This window comes from Nuphar pumila, chromosome 16 (assembly GCF_984573655.1).
Source record: "Nuphar pumila chromosome 16, dmNupPumi1.hap1.1, whole genome shotgun sequence".
NCBI classification, from domain to species: Eukaryota; Viridiplantae; Streptophyta; class Magnoliopsida; order Nymphaeales; family Nymphaeaceae; genus Nuphar; species Nuphar pumila.
The window spans coordinates 65,999,558-66,013,766 of NC_143264.1; the positions used below are offsets into that span (position 1 = coordinate 65,999,558).

Here is a 14,209-nt window from a genome sequence, read left to right on the forward strand (position 1 = left end):
AAACATTTACGCTTCTCACACGTTTCCTATTGCCAATATGTTCATGATCTTGAAAAAACTTTGTTTTTGTTTCCATTTCCCTTCTTAACAATTTAGTTTAATCCACGGTATGAATCTCCTCTAATTGCTTTTCAGCCATCAAATCATTACAAAAAAAACAAAAACACCCCAATAACGTCTTAAAAATACGAGGAACAGTTGGTGGCAGCTCAATTTCCAACGTACCTCTCATAGCATTTATTTTCCCTCTTCTATAAAAAAAAATCTTGTAGACCCAAGGTGTTTGGCGTAGTGGGATGGGGCCTACCTAGACCGTTTGATAGACAGTCACGGTTCAAATCCCATGAACGTCACCCCACGCGTAAGCCGAAGCTTGGCGACTCCTTGGGGTCGAGGGGCATGGTGACAAATATCATGAGATTTACTAAAAATTATTCACGAAAAAAATGTGAGAAAAAATTTAAAAGTTTAAAATGGCTAAATCTCACGAGTTTTTTATTTGTGACAAAATCTCACGTAAATCTTGCGCTTTTCATGTTTTTTTTTTTGGTTTTCCACGATTCTTTCAGGCAAAAAGCCAAAACCGAGTATTACTTGTTTTGCTTTACCAAAACCTACCCACTTAGATACTTACCCAGTTGCCCTACCGAGCTTCTCTCCTTTCCATTTGCCGGAGTGAAGGAGTTCCTGCAAGCAGCGAGTTATGATCTGCCACCAGACTGATGTGTCTCTCTCTTGATCCCTCTTCCCTTCTCCTCCTCATGTTCGTCTCTCTCTCTCTCTCTCGCTCGCTCGCTCCCTTTTCCCTGACTCACTCAGTCACTGGTTTTGGCGACCGGTGACTCAACGGTGGTGAGTGAGTCAGTGAAGGAGGTTTTATAGAGAGGTGTTTAGGCCGTAGTAAGTCCATCTTTTTTGTTTGTCATAGACTGCAAAAGGAGAGAGAGGGGTTTCGGCCACCGACATAATGATTCTGAGGTTCCGGCGACACATTTAGCATTTTTTTCAGTAATTAGACCGTGCACAATGTAATTCGTGTTTGATATTTGTATGTTCTATTTGATGTTGGATGTGTGACTCGTTTGATGTTTGTTTGCTTGAATAATCAAGCTTAGGATGATTTAAAAAAAACAAAAAAACAGAGAAGATGTGTATGTTCTGCTTCTCACGTTTTGTTTGTCTAATCAGGCTTATGATGAAGATGTGTATGCTTTGGTGTCTGACTATGAAAATGCTTGTATAATCAGACTTACGATGATTTAAAAAAAAAAAAAACTAAAAAATACAGAGAAAATGTGTTCTGCTTCCCCTGTTTGTATAATCAGGCTTACAATGAAGATGTGTATGCTTTGGTGTCTGACTGTAAAAATGTTTGTATAATCAAGCTTACGATGAAAGACAATGTAATTCGTTGGTGTCTGACTGTGAAAATGTTGTTACTGAAAATGATCTTTCATGGTTGAGTTGATACTTCTTACATATTTGATGTTTGTTGGTTTTAGTTAATAGTTGATGTTTGCATATTTGATGTTTGATGATTTAGTTGATACTTTTCATATATTTGATGTTTGATACTTCTTAGATATGGTTGGTGGGATTGAAAACAGATTTTATGTTTTTTTACATATAAAATTAAATTAGTTTATTTTATTTACATTTTTTAAGTTTTTAGATTTTTTGAGATTGTATTTAATTTTTTTCCAAGATTATGCTGAAAAAACTCGAGAAATATTCAAAAAGTTGAAAATCTCTCAAGAAATTGCCGTTTTAAACTTTTGTCACTATGTCGAGGGGGTAAGCCCTCAGAATTTTACGCTGACAAGGACAGAGAACGTAAGTACAGCAGGCTGAGCCAGCGCGGATAGGTCTCAGAACCTAGAGAGATTTCTTGAGTAAAAAAAACAGAGATCTTGTGCAGCGTTGTCCATGCCCACATAGTTATGAACCTTTATGTCCAAACCACCTGTGGGCTGTTTATGTAGGTCTCAGCTAAATTAAGGCTCTGTATGGGAACTGGTAGTTTATGCATTTGGTAAAAACCTGGTCAAACTACCACCAAGGCGGTATCACGTGGTAGCCACATGGGGCAGCTGTTATTCGGGTCCGCCTAACCCCAGCTTGCCTTTCAAAAAGAAAAAACCCTGGTCAAACTGCTTTGATGGCGGCTGCTTGAAAACTATCAGTCGGAATGAGAGTTTATGCATTCAAGGAAGAAAGTGAGACCGTGTTTACTTTGTATTTGCACCAAATCATGGGTCTTCACTTTGTATGTGTACCAAATCCTAGATTTGTTGTCTAGAATTTGGCAGCAGCTACTTTTACAAATGCAACAAGAAGCTATCTGTTATGACACGAAGGCAGGGATATGATCCAGGACCCAAGTTTGAGACGGAAAATCCCAAGTTTTCTGAAAAGTAGGAGACAAGAACATGAATTTCTTAATTGTTTATTCTAGCCATGAGACCCTAAATGGTTGTCTTTGTGACTTGCTTTGAAGCGTAACAATCTTAACAAGAAAGAAACACTCATCATGTAAAAATTCCGTGGAAGACTTTCAGGGATGTAGCCCCCAAAGGGTTTGGCGCAGTGGAAGGGACCTTGGGTTGGGTCAATGTTCCATTCTCATAAGTGCCAAACCCCTTGAATTAACGAGGGCAAGAGATAAAAGTCATGGGATAAGCCCCCCTTGCTCAGCCAAAGCTGGGGGGCTCCCTGGGGGCAAGAGGTGCACCCCGGGTTTACACCATTGGAAAAGCAACCGTAAGTATGGCACACTTAGCCAGCGCGACTAGATCTCTGATCCCAAGGGTGGTTTCCGGCCTTCATGGAAAAAAAAAGACCAAAGCACAACGGCTGGTCAAACTACCTCGGAAGCATCAGATAGGCCTAAATTGAGCAAGATGCAGAACGTGCATCTATCAAACACGTAACTGAAAGTAGAAGGGCTGCTCCATGAAATGACAGAAAATACAATGATTCCATACAAGATATTATAGTCAGCATCCACAAAAGCTTCTGACTTCCATCTGCTTGACGACCTTGGCAACCCACTTCTTATCTATCCATTGAAAAATCAGTAGATTAAATAGTTAGGACTATACAATAACTATGGGCATCATATCATGAAGGTGCTACATCCATGTGACGGAGTCCCTCTCTAGCCTTCTCTTACGAGTCAGTGAACCTCAGGAGTTTTACAGATTCAGCTGATGTTGATATACTTGCTGATACTTAAGACCATGTTCCAGTACAATCCTCATATGGTTAAATGCCATAACCTTCTTTGGATCAAACGGACTAAAAAGTCCACAAGTATGCCAGTAACACGGGGAGGGTGCCCCCCAGCGAGAACAACAAACCATACCAATCAGCAGCCATCATCCTGCAATAATACATCAATTTCAGGAGAAAACAATTAGCCGCACGCATCAGAAATACACAACAGAAGTGGCGAGAGAATAAAAAGGCACCATGCTTCTTGCAATTTTGACAAAATGCACTGTGAATGCTTCAATAACTTGTAGGTGGCGCATGCGCATGTGGACACACTCCACATATTTCCATGTTGCAGATGCGCCACCCACAAGTTTAGTATTGATGAGTAAATCTCACCTACTGCATTTTCAAATAAAGTACACTGCACAGAAGGTTTTATCATCGTTCATTTAGACCTTCAAATTGCATCAAAATGAAATGACGGCAAAAATGAATATTAACATCCAAAATTGATACATGTGAAGCATACTAACACCAACTAAACCATGACAGGCCTTCTAAATTGTACGTGAACCAGCTTAGAGCACATGTTGCAAGTGTTCTTTGTAACCTTTCTTTACTTTTTCTCAGGCATGAAGAAAATGTAGAAAAAGGAAATGCAATTACAGCTATGAAAAATTGTTATTTGTAAATAAATGACTCTATGCCGCTCAAGTCTTCAAGAAATTTTCAAAATTTATGAAGAGAGAGATACGAGTGCATCACATACACAGATAGGCTTGACTTACAGTGTGGATTGATATATGTATAATTCAAATAAGATTATCCAGTTAACTAGATGCTAAGGTACAAGGCTATATACATTGAAGGCATGCTCAAATCAAATGTTATCATGTTGACAATGATTTTAGAATAGCTATTAATGAAGCTATTTAGTCTTCAAAATGCTCCCTTTCATCTCATCAACCCTACAAAAATCATTATGGCCACAAAAACGTTTTCCTATTTCAGAAGGGAACAACGAATTTTTATTGATTAACAGAAAAATGCAAGAAGGCAAGAAGCATCTTTCCAAAACAGAGGAAGAAACAAAAAGCATCACTGGACAACAAACAATTATGTCATACTGACAAAACCTACCAAGACTTCAACAACTCATCCTTGATGCTTGATCAAAATCACTTAATGAGGAATACCCTAACAACATCCATAAGCTCTCAGATCTAAACATTCAATTCACTTGGACAAAACCTAAAGCAATCCCCATGGCATGCCATGTGCTCCATACGACAACAAAAGAGAGGTGCTTCATGAGTCCCAAATTTCTTTTAGCCCAATCCACCATAATATCAAGCCAAAAGCAAACTAAAGACAAAACTTCTAGAATCTCAACACATCTCCAGTGATGTCTAATGCGTCGATTCCCCAAATTCTGTTTCCCAGCCAAAAAAATAGGTGTTGACCGAACATAGAGCAAAGCAGGCTTGGCAAAAAGAAGAGAGACCCAACACATAGAAGACCATCACTATGTAGAGGTAATGAATGAGCCAAGCTATTTCAAGCAACATAGGCTTATTCTATTTACATTTTTTCTGGAGCTTATGAAGTAGGCTTCTGAACAAAACTAGAACACAGTTACTAAGCAATGATCATCTCTAGTATTGCATCACCTACACCATAGATAGAAGACATTGCCAGAAGCCATTGATTTAACTCAAGACACATCCTTTGTGATGCCATGTCATGCCAGTTGGATTCTCTGTCTCTCTCATATGCTTGTACACATGCATGCACACACACATATGCATTCACGCATGCAAGTGCAACACACACACACACACACACACACACACACACACACACACACACACACACACACATATGCATTCACGGATGCAAGCATGCAAGTGCAACACACACACACACACATTCTACCTAGTGCCTTTGACATTTATTTGAAGGTTGGCTCATATATGTGGTTTACTTAAAAATGGAAAAGATACACGCCTTTGCTCTAGAGGATGGTCGAAAATTTAAGCATCCTAAGCTCAATGGCTGCAGGGGGTTATGGCCTGGTTTACTTAAAAATGGAAAAGATACATGCCTTTGCTCTAAAGGATGGTCAAAAAATTAAGCATCCTAAGCTCAATGGCTTCAGGGGGTTATGACCTCCATATCTATTCACAAGTGATGATGCCCTTCTTCACTCATTCAAGGAGGTGACTAATTCAGAAGTCGCCAGTGTTCAACTACCATCCAACACTACCCTTCAGACCCTTGGCCTTGGGTCACCACCTTCTCAACCCAAACAATGGTGCATGTTTCAGTTGTTGTGACCATATGACCAAGATTGGTTTATGAACCAAAAAGATCTCTTGCTTGAAGTTTAAGCAAGTCACGTCAAGCATCTGGGACTTCATCCAAGAATCTAAAGTAATCAAGCTTTTTGAGGTTCATTGGGATCAAATTGTTAGTCCATGTTTAACAGTAACTAACAATAGAAGGAGATGCCCATGAGATATTTAGATTCTCAAGTATCCATAGACTCTGAAGAGCTCTCCAATATTGGTAAAGCTAGTCCATGCCACAGGATGGCAACGCCAAAAGAAAATGATAAATAGCCAAAGAATCTTTTGGATTTATATATTCAAGGAACTGGCTAAACTTAATTATTCAATTAAGAATCTATTCAATCCATGTAATGGTAAGTTAATGAATTTTCTGCCAAAGAGACATGCAACCGGCTTCAGATATGTAACTGATGCAACTGCACAACTTTGTTAGGAAAAAATGAAAATAGAGTTCGAAGCTTCAGCTTCAGTAGACGCAGCAAAAAAAAACAAGAAAAACCAACAAAATCCCATGTTATAATTAACTTGATACCATCTTGATGGTCGAATCCTGATTGATATAGATATGATACTAAGCACCACGTACCGACTGAATCAAGTGCAGAAAAACCTTCTTATTTTAAAACAAAAGCATCTACATCTAATTTTTACAAGCACAGATAATCATACACTACTAAAAGAATAAAGTGGCAATAAAAAGAAATCATGATCGACTTGCTTAAAAATAAAGGTCGACAAGCAACACTTACATTTTTGAGAAAAGCATCAACCTCAGTTGCTTTTGCTTCTACGCCTGAGTAAGCGTCTTCATCCCCACCAATACATGAAAGCACAGAGCAAGGCATATGGTAGATATCACAATGGACTTCGCCCCGGCATATCTCAACAGCTCCTTCACACTCTCAACTTGCTCAGTACCAACCACGCTCACGCTGCTCCGCAATCCAGAACCCACTTTCCACAGTGTAAAATCCAGGAACGATCGCACCGTCTCCGACGTAACTCTCCCGGTAACATCAAGGAGAAATCCTCGATTGCTCGGGACAGCAAGCGTGCTCGAAACCTTATCAACCCATCCACCATCCTTCTGAACTTCATCTGTTTTACACCTAACACCATTACAAATAGCCAATTCGCCATTCGCCTTCGTACCATCTTCCGCAACCGCTGAGAACCGCTCAGAAATGCCCGAAGAAGACGCATCCTTAGTGCTCGAATTCGAGCTCAGTACGCGATGGGAGGTCTTAACTAGCGTTTCTATGGCTCCATTACAAACAGAAACGAGCATCCCCTTTACCTTGGCTTCGTGTTTGGGATTCGTTAAACCAGAGAATATCTCGTCGTAGGTATTGATGTCCATAGTCTTATCGAGGTAAACCGCAACCGCGGTAGTCACGAAAACCTGAATGAAACCCGAAATTACCTCTCTGAATTTTGACCCGCAGACGATGTTCACCCAATCCGGCACCGGCAGGGCCATCTGTGCCCCATCCGATTCTCTCCCTCCCGCCCGCCGCTCGTCCGAGAAGAACGCGAGCACCAGGCTCCTCGCGAAGCTGCCGACGACGACGGAAGCGAAGCCCGACCCGGCGGCGGAGAAAAGCCGATCGAAAACCCGATCGAACAGCGACGCCGCCGCGGACGAACCCTCCGCCGTAGATGCCTCCCCATCGGCCCTCTGCTCGGAATTCCTCAAACCCCTAACGATTCCGACCGTGAGGGCCTCCGTAACCCTAGCTACGGACTCGGAGAACTCCGGCGAGGTGGTGATCTTCGAGATCTGCTTGAGGGAATTGGGGAGATGGTCGGAATCGGAGCGAAGGAAGGCGGATACGTCGGCCGAGACGACGGAGACGGCCTCGGCGGCGGAGGAGGCGGACTCGGCGATGGAGATGAGGGCGCGGGCGAGGGCGAGGAGGCGCCTCCGCTTCCTGGCGATGGAAGGGGAGCTGTAGAGCCTGTAGGCACCGTAGCCGGCGGCAAGGAGGGCGGAGGCGATGAAGATGGCTTGCTTCTTCCTCCTGGAGAGGCGGAGCATCTCCATTTGAGAGAAGGAACCCTAGTTGGGTCGTATTCTTCTTCCCCTTTCTTCCTTCTTCTGGACCAGAAATATGAGAGAGAGAGAGAATGGTTGCCACTCGCTTTGAATAACAGTATTTTTTTTACTTTTTTATGTTTTACATATCAGAAAATTTTACTGATATATGGAAGCTCCCGCGGAATTCGAACCCGAGACTCTCGGGTTTATGAAGGTGCGACCCCGCCGTCCATGATACAAACATCTTGTTCAACTGGAATAATAGTTAGGGTTTTCATTTTATAAAAAAAATGTGAAAAAAAAGGAATGTCTTTTTTTTCTTGAAAATGAAGTCAAAGAACTTGAGTGTTTAGATTCAAGATCCAATGTGATCGGAACCAAGATATTATAAAAAATGTACTTTTTTTTTTGTTTATAACCTAAAGAAACCGCACCCGGCACAAAGACCTGGTCGAGCTGACTCAGCCTGACATACTTAAGCTGCGTAAAACTCAGAGGTTATGATCCTTGCCTCTGGGACCTATGCTGCACGTTGGTAAAATTGTACTTAATTTTGAAAATCATTGTTTCCTGTATTAAATTTTTTGTGCTCTAAACATTTCTCACAAAAGAATGCAATTTTTATTGATATTTTAAAAGAGACCATTTTTTATGAAGCGGCGTTTCATGCTTAGGCATACAGCTCCACTCAATCTCGAGAAGTGCTACGATGGATGGTTGTCATGCACGTCGCTGCATAAACGTGAAGTCATTGCAAAAAAGTACATTTGCTTACACGTTCTCAAGAGTCACTTTCTCACGTAATTGAAAAAAAAGAGAGAAGGGTTCTCTCGTTATTGTCTGAAAGAATGCTTGAAAAAAAAAGACTAAAAATTGAGTCACCATCGAGGAACCTGCACTGATGCATGTTCTGTTACATCTTTTAGAGTGATTCTAAAAGGAGCATGATTTCATGCAGCCGTGATTTTCGAAAGCGAAATCTCTCTGGAGATATTGAAATATCTCTGATTCTAAATCAGAGTGCGAGTTGAGGGGCCCACATATACAAGAGAAAGATTGAAAATCACTTTTGCAAATTGCATGCAAACCTGTTGTTAGATATGAGATAGAGTTGGAAGTTATTCTTTCCAAGGGTGGAGCCAAGTTACGGGTAACCCAAGAAAACCCCCAAGGGGTCGGGGGTGGGCAGTGCCCACCCTGACCGGACGAGTATGTGGGTAGTGCCCCGGGTCAAGGTGGTTCCCCCTTTGCGATTTTCCATGCTGAGCCCCACTTTCTCACTCTCTCTCTAACCTTCTTTCTTCCTCAACCCTACTACTACTACTCTCTCTCTCTCTCTCTCTCTCTCTCTATATATATATATATATATATATATATATATATATATATATATATTTGTGTTCTGCACAGACGCAATTACACCCTTGAGCCTCCCCAATCAACCCGGCCCCATCACGCTGGTGGCCTCACCACAATGGCACAGCCGATGGCTCCACCTTCACAGCTCGAGTTCTCGACCTTCAGCTCAGGTGCAGCTCTGCCCCTATGCCTACCTGTTAGTACTTTGAATGTAGATTGGATTCATTTAGATTTGTATTAGATCCACATCCATTTTCCCTAACTAACAGTTATGGACATCAAACATGCGACAATTTGAAATGGGGATAAGTCTCATTTAGTCGTGGGCATATTTATAACTATTAATCAGTTACAGAGAAACTTTTAAGCATACCTGCATGGTTAAGGGCAGGCATGCATAAGCAGTTTCTCCAAAAGGGTTTTCATATACACGGTTGGGTCCCTGCTATATTTTCTCATTCGGTGTTGTGACTCACTTAAAGCAGAGAAAACCTAGAGGAGAAGGCGCTCCCACTTTATTCAGATGCCCGAGTTTCATCATCAAGCAATGACAGGGACATCAGGTACATGCGTCTTCTGTTTCTCTATATTTCCTGTTTTAGTACAGAATGCATGTACTAATTGTTTTTGTTTTTGGGGCCGATTTGACCCAGCAATTGGTATCAGAGCCAGGTTTTCTGGACCTCTGGGGCCTGCTCCTCCATCTCTGTATAAGGAAGAACAAAGATGGAGGAACATGCAGCCTTGCTAGCCCAGAAAAATCGATTATGTTCTTGAAACAAAATCAGTTTTTGGTTTAGTCAAGCTGAATCAGGGTTCTGAGAACCGAATCGATCCGATATATTTTCTTATCCGATTCTAAAAACTGTATTGGACCTGACCCGTTTCGGATCCGGTTGTAAACCGAATTGAGTCAAGGTTCTGAACCGGTCTGATATATTTCCAATTTGGTTCTGGAAATTGTATCGGATCAGACCTATTTCGGATCCGGTAGTAAACCAATTTGGGTCACAGTTCTGAACCAGTCTGATTCACAGATTGGATCCAGACCCGTATCGGGTCCGGGCGAGTCCCTTGTGATCGACACGACTTATGTCGGGTCACTATTTTTTTTTTGACATTTTTGCCAAGACCGAAAATCTTTCGCGCCGATCGCCGGCGAAAACCTCGTTCGGGTTCAAGGGATTTTTTGCCAGAAAAGACGGGGGACAGGTTTTGGGTTAAACCCAAACCCTTTTGGAAATCGTAGATGGCTCTGACCGCCGGTTGTTTCATCGAAAAAACCCTCTATAAAAAAAAATCAATATGCTTACAGAGGGTGTTTTTTCACTGACTTCTACCCCTGTCTTTGTGTGGTGACCGGGGCTAGGAAGGAGGTCGATTCTGGCCGGATCTACAGACTGCACCATGTCAGATGACAGAAAGGGGTCGGGGCTGGCCGGATAAGCTCGCCGGAGCCCGATAAAACCTCTGGTCGGTAGTTTTTCTTTTCCTTTCATCCATTTTTTTCCTTTTCTCTGGAGGCCTCTAGCATGGAAGATGTCAGCAGGCTCTGCATGAGGTTCCACCGGATGCGCGGCCATCTGTCTTGTCGGGGCGTCGTTGTCTGTTTCGTCGGAGCCACCAGCAGCCTCGCCGGATGCTTCAGATCGATGAGAGAGAAGGGGCTTTTGAGGCGGCTAGAGTTTTTTGTAAACATCATAACAATGTTTATATACTCGAGAAACTGGATCGGGTCTGGACCCAATCCAGAATACCCGATTTTTCTCCAGATCCGAAAGCAATAATCGGATCAAGTCTGGACCTGATCCAGAATACCTGTTTCAACCCGAATATGAAAACATAAGGCAGTGCTACAGTAACGGGTTCGGGTCTGGACTTGGGTCGGCTTGTTTCAGGATCCATATACCCGAAGTCCAAAAAAAAACTGGGTACATCTGTCTTGAACATGGTATTCTGGAACAAACAATACATTCCGGACATCGGGAACATCTATCCTGGACACCCTGTGCAACTGTCCCGAAACATGGTGTTCTGGAATAGGCAGAATGTTTAGAGCAGTTGTCCCAGAACAGATCTGTTTCTATCTGAACAGAACGGTTTGTTCTAGAACAAACAAAACGACCTGAAATGAACTGTATCGGTTCATATGGCTTTTGAGACCGATGCGAGGCATTTCAGGACCAATTTTGAGTGAATTTAAATCAGTTACTGGGGTTTTGGAGTCGGTTCTTTCACTTGGCATAACTGGTTTTTTATTTTGAGACTGTTCTAAGGGTGTTTCTTTTATGGTTCATCAAGTTTTGAACCAATACATTTATTTCTGGGACTGTTTATCATATTTTTGGACTGATTTTTGGGTTCTAGGGTTGACATACATGTTTTAGAGCATGCATATCATATTTATGAGGCATTTTAAAGCATATTTAGTTATATTACTGTTTCATTATGTTTTGAAGTCGGTTTTAATGCATATATATATATGGTTCTATTGATGTTATGCCTCTTCATGCATATGTATACACATTTTTTGAATGCATAAAGATATGTGTAGTATTGCCATTTAGTATGCATGATTGTTTAAGCATTTACATCAATATTAATATAGGGATTAATTAACATGAAATTTGCATTTGTATGTATCTGTTTTCACCAAAGTCAACTGATGTATATTTTGCAAAAGTCTAGTTAGAGATTTTTTAACATTGAAATTGTATTGGCCTCATAGAAATAATATGCTATCCAAAGATGGTATTTTTATATTCAGAGGCTAATAGGATAAAATAAAGGAAGTGTCTCCTAGCACATGAGATGTGTAGTACCCAAAGGTACAATATCGATTATCTTTGGGTACATGTTCCCGCAGTTTTATCGAATAGTGAAAGGCAAAGTGCATTTGCATATTATAAGTACCCACCAAAGTGGGACCATAATGACCCCTGACACTTGCCTAGGAAAGAGTAAATAATTAAGAGCCTTATTCATGTATTTATTTTTTTCTATTTACATGTCTCATTACGTGCAATGATAGTCTTTTGTCTATGTAGTGCCTAATATAGTTTTTGGCTCATCTAGTATCCCTTTTCTCGATGGTTCTAACTTCTTAGAATGGAAAGAAACAATTTTATTTACTTTAAGGTAAATGGATTTAGACCTAGCCCCCAGGAAGGAAGAACCGCTGAACTAACACCTACTAGCACTCTGGAATAGAAATCCGATTTTGAAAAGTGGGAGTGTTCTAACCTTCTCAGTATGCTTTTGCTGCAGTCTAGGGTGGCTAAGAACATAAGGAATGTCATTCCCACATGTAAGACTGTAGAGGATTTTCTGGCTGCTGTAGAGGCACAGTTTGTGAGTTCCAACAAGGCTAGGGCTAGTACTCTTATATCTAAGTTAACATCTATGAGATACATGAATGGGGGAAACATTCGGCAACACATACTAGAGATGAGGAACATAGCCACGCAGCTTAATGACATGAAGCTGACTATCTCAGACTCCTTCCTTATTCACCTCATTATGGCATCATTGCCAGCTGAGTACAGTCTTTTTAAAATCTCGTACAACACACATAATGATGAATGTACTTTTAATGATCTCTTGTTTAAGTGTGTTGAGAAAGATGAGAGGTTGAAGGGTGAGAAGGTGCATACTGCACATATGGCTTCTCATAAGGTTCAACAGAAGAGTGAACCGAAAAAATAACCTTTTAAGAAGAAGCCCAAGAAAAAATCAGCCTCCTAGCCCAACCAAGCACCTACTAAGTCTGATGTTCCTGCAGTAAAGTGTTTCTTCTGCAAAAAGAAGGGATATAAAAAGGCAGAGTGTGTAAAGTACCAGCTCTGGTTGAGCAAGAAAGGTAACTTGTCATTTATTTCTCATGAATGAAATTTGATTAGTGTTCCAATTAATAGTTGGTTGATTGACTCAGGTGCCACTGTGCACATTGTCAATTCTCTGCAGGCATTTCTGAACAAGAGGGAACCAACAAGTCATGAAAGCAACATCTTCTCCAGAAATAAGATGAGGTCTTATGTGAAGGTTGTTGGGACCTGCATAATAGTATTAGATAATGGTTTCATTTTGGATTTAGTAGATACTTTTTATGTTTCATCCTATAGCAGGAACCTTATTTCTGTATCAAGACTTGATAAATTTGGATATTATATAAAGTTTGAAAAGTCCAAATTATATATCAATAAAGACAATGTCTTGATTGGTTCTGCATTATTGTGTGATTGATTATATCATCTGGAAACCCAAATTCATATCCAGGAAACTTTTAATACTAATCAAGTAATTGGCAATAAGCATAACCTAATAAATGATCAATCCTATCTTCTCTGGCATCATCGTTTAAGACACATCTCGAAAGAGAGAGTCCAACGGCTTGTGAAAGAAGGGATCTTGAGATCCTTAGATTTTACAGATAATGAACCGTGTTTGGATTGCATCAAGGCTAAGTAGACAAACACATATAATAAAAATGCCAAAAGAAGTGATAAATTATTGGAAATCAGTCATACTGACGTATGTGGACCGTTTACCCCATGTTTTACGGACCAAAAGTATTTTGTCGTCTTTATTGATGATTATTTTTGGTTTATGTATTTCTACCTCCTATTTGAGAAAGCTGAGGTCTATCAAGTTTTCAAAGACTTCAAGAAAGAGGTAGAAAAACAAACAGGGAGAATAATCAAAATTGTTAGATCCGATAGAGGTGGATAATACTATAGGCGATTTACTAATACGGGACAACAAGAAGGATCATTAGCTCAATTTTTGAAGGAAGAAGACATTGTCCCTCAATACACCATGCCCGATAGTGCATATCAGAATGGTGTAGCCGAAAGGCGAAATCAAACACTTAAAGAAATGGTCCGAGCAATGTTGAATTATTCAATATTACTTGTAACCTTATGGGGTGAAGCCCTGAGGACAACTATGCATATTTTGAAAAAGGTTCCTACAAAAACCGTTCCAAAAACTCCTTAGGAGTTATGGATAAGTAGGAAGCCTACCCTTTCTTATATGCACATATGGGGTTGTCCTGCGAGGCTAAACTTTATAACCCTCACATAAAAGCTTTTGACCCTAGAACAACCAGTGGTTTTTTCATTGGTTATCAAGAAAGGTCAAAGGGTTACAAGTTTTATTGTTTATCCCATACACCACATATAGTAGAAACAAATATGGCAAGATTTTTTTGTTGAGAAAGATGTGTTACAAAACCTCAATTTTAAGG

The 14,209-nt window shown here is 40.7% G+C and overlaps 1 pseudogene across 1 annotated transcript; it reads right to left on the reverse strand.

Moving 5' to 3' along the window:
• Nucleotides 1-2,930: 2,930 nt before the first annotated feature.
• LOC149813394 (protein PHLOEM PROTEIN 2-LIKE A10 pseudogene) lies at nt 2,931-7,681 on the reverse strand (annotated as a pseudogene). The gene is made up of 2 exons (XR_016428269.1): nt 6,317-7,681; nt 2,931-3,382 (listed from the first exon to the last, which is right to left on the reverse strand). The product of XR_016428269.1 is annotated as a protein PHLOEM PROTEIN 2-LIKE A10 pseudogene (transcript).
• Nucleotides 7,682-14,209: the final 6,528 nt, after the last annotated feature.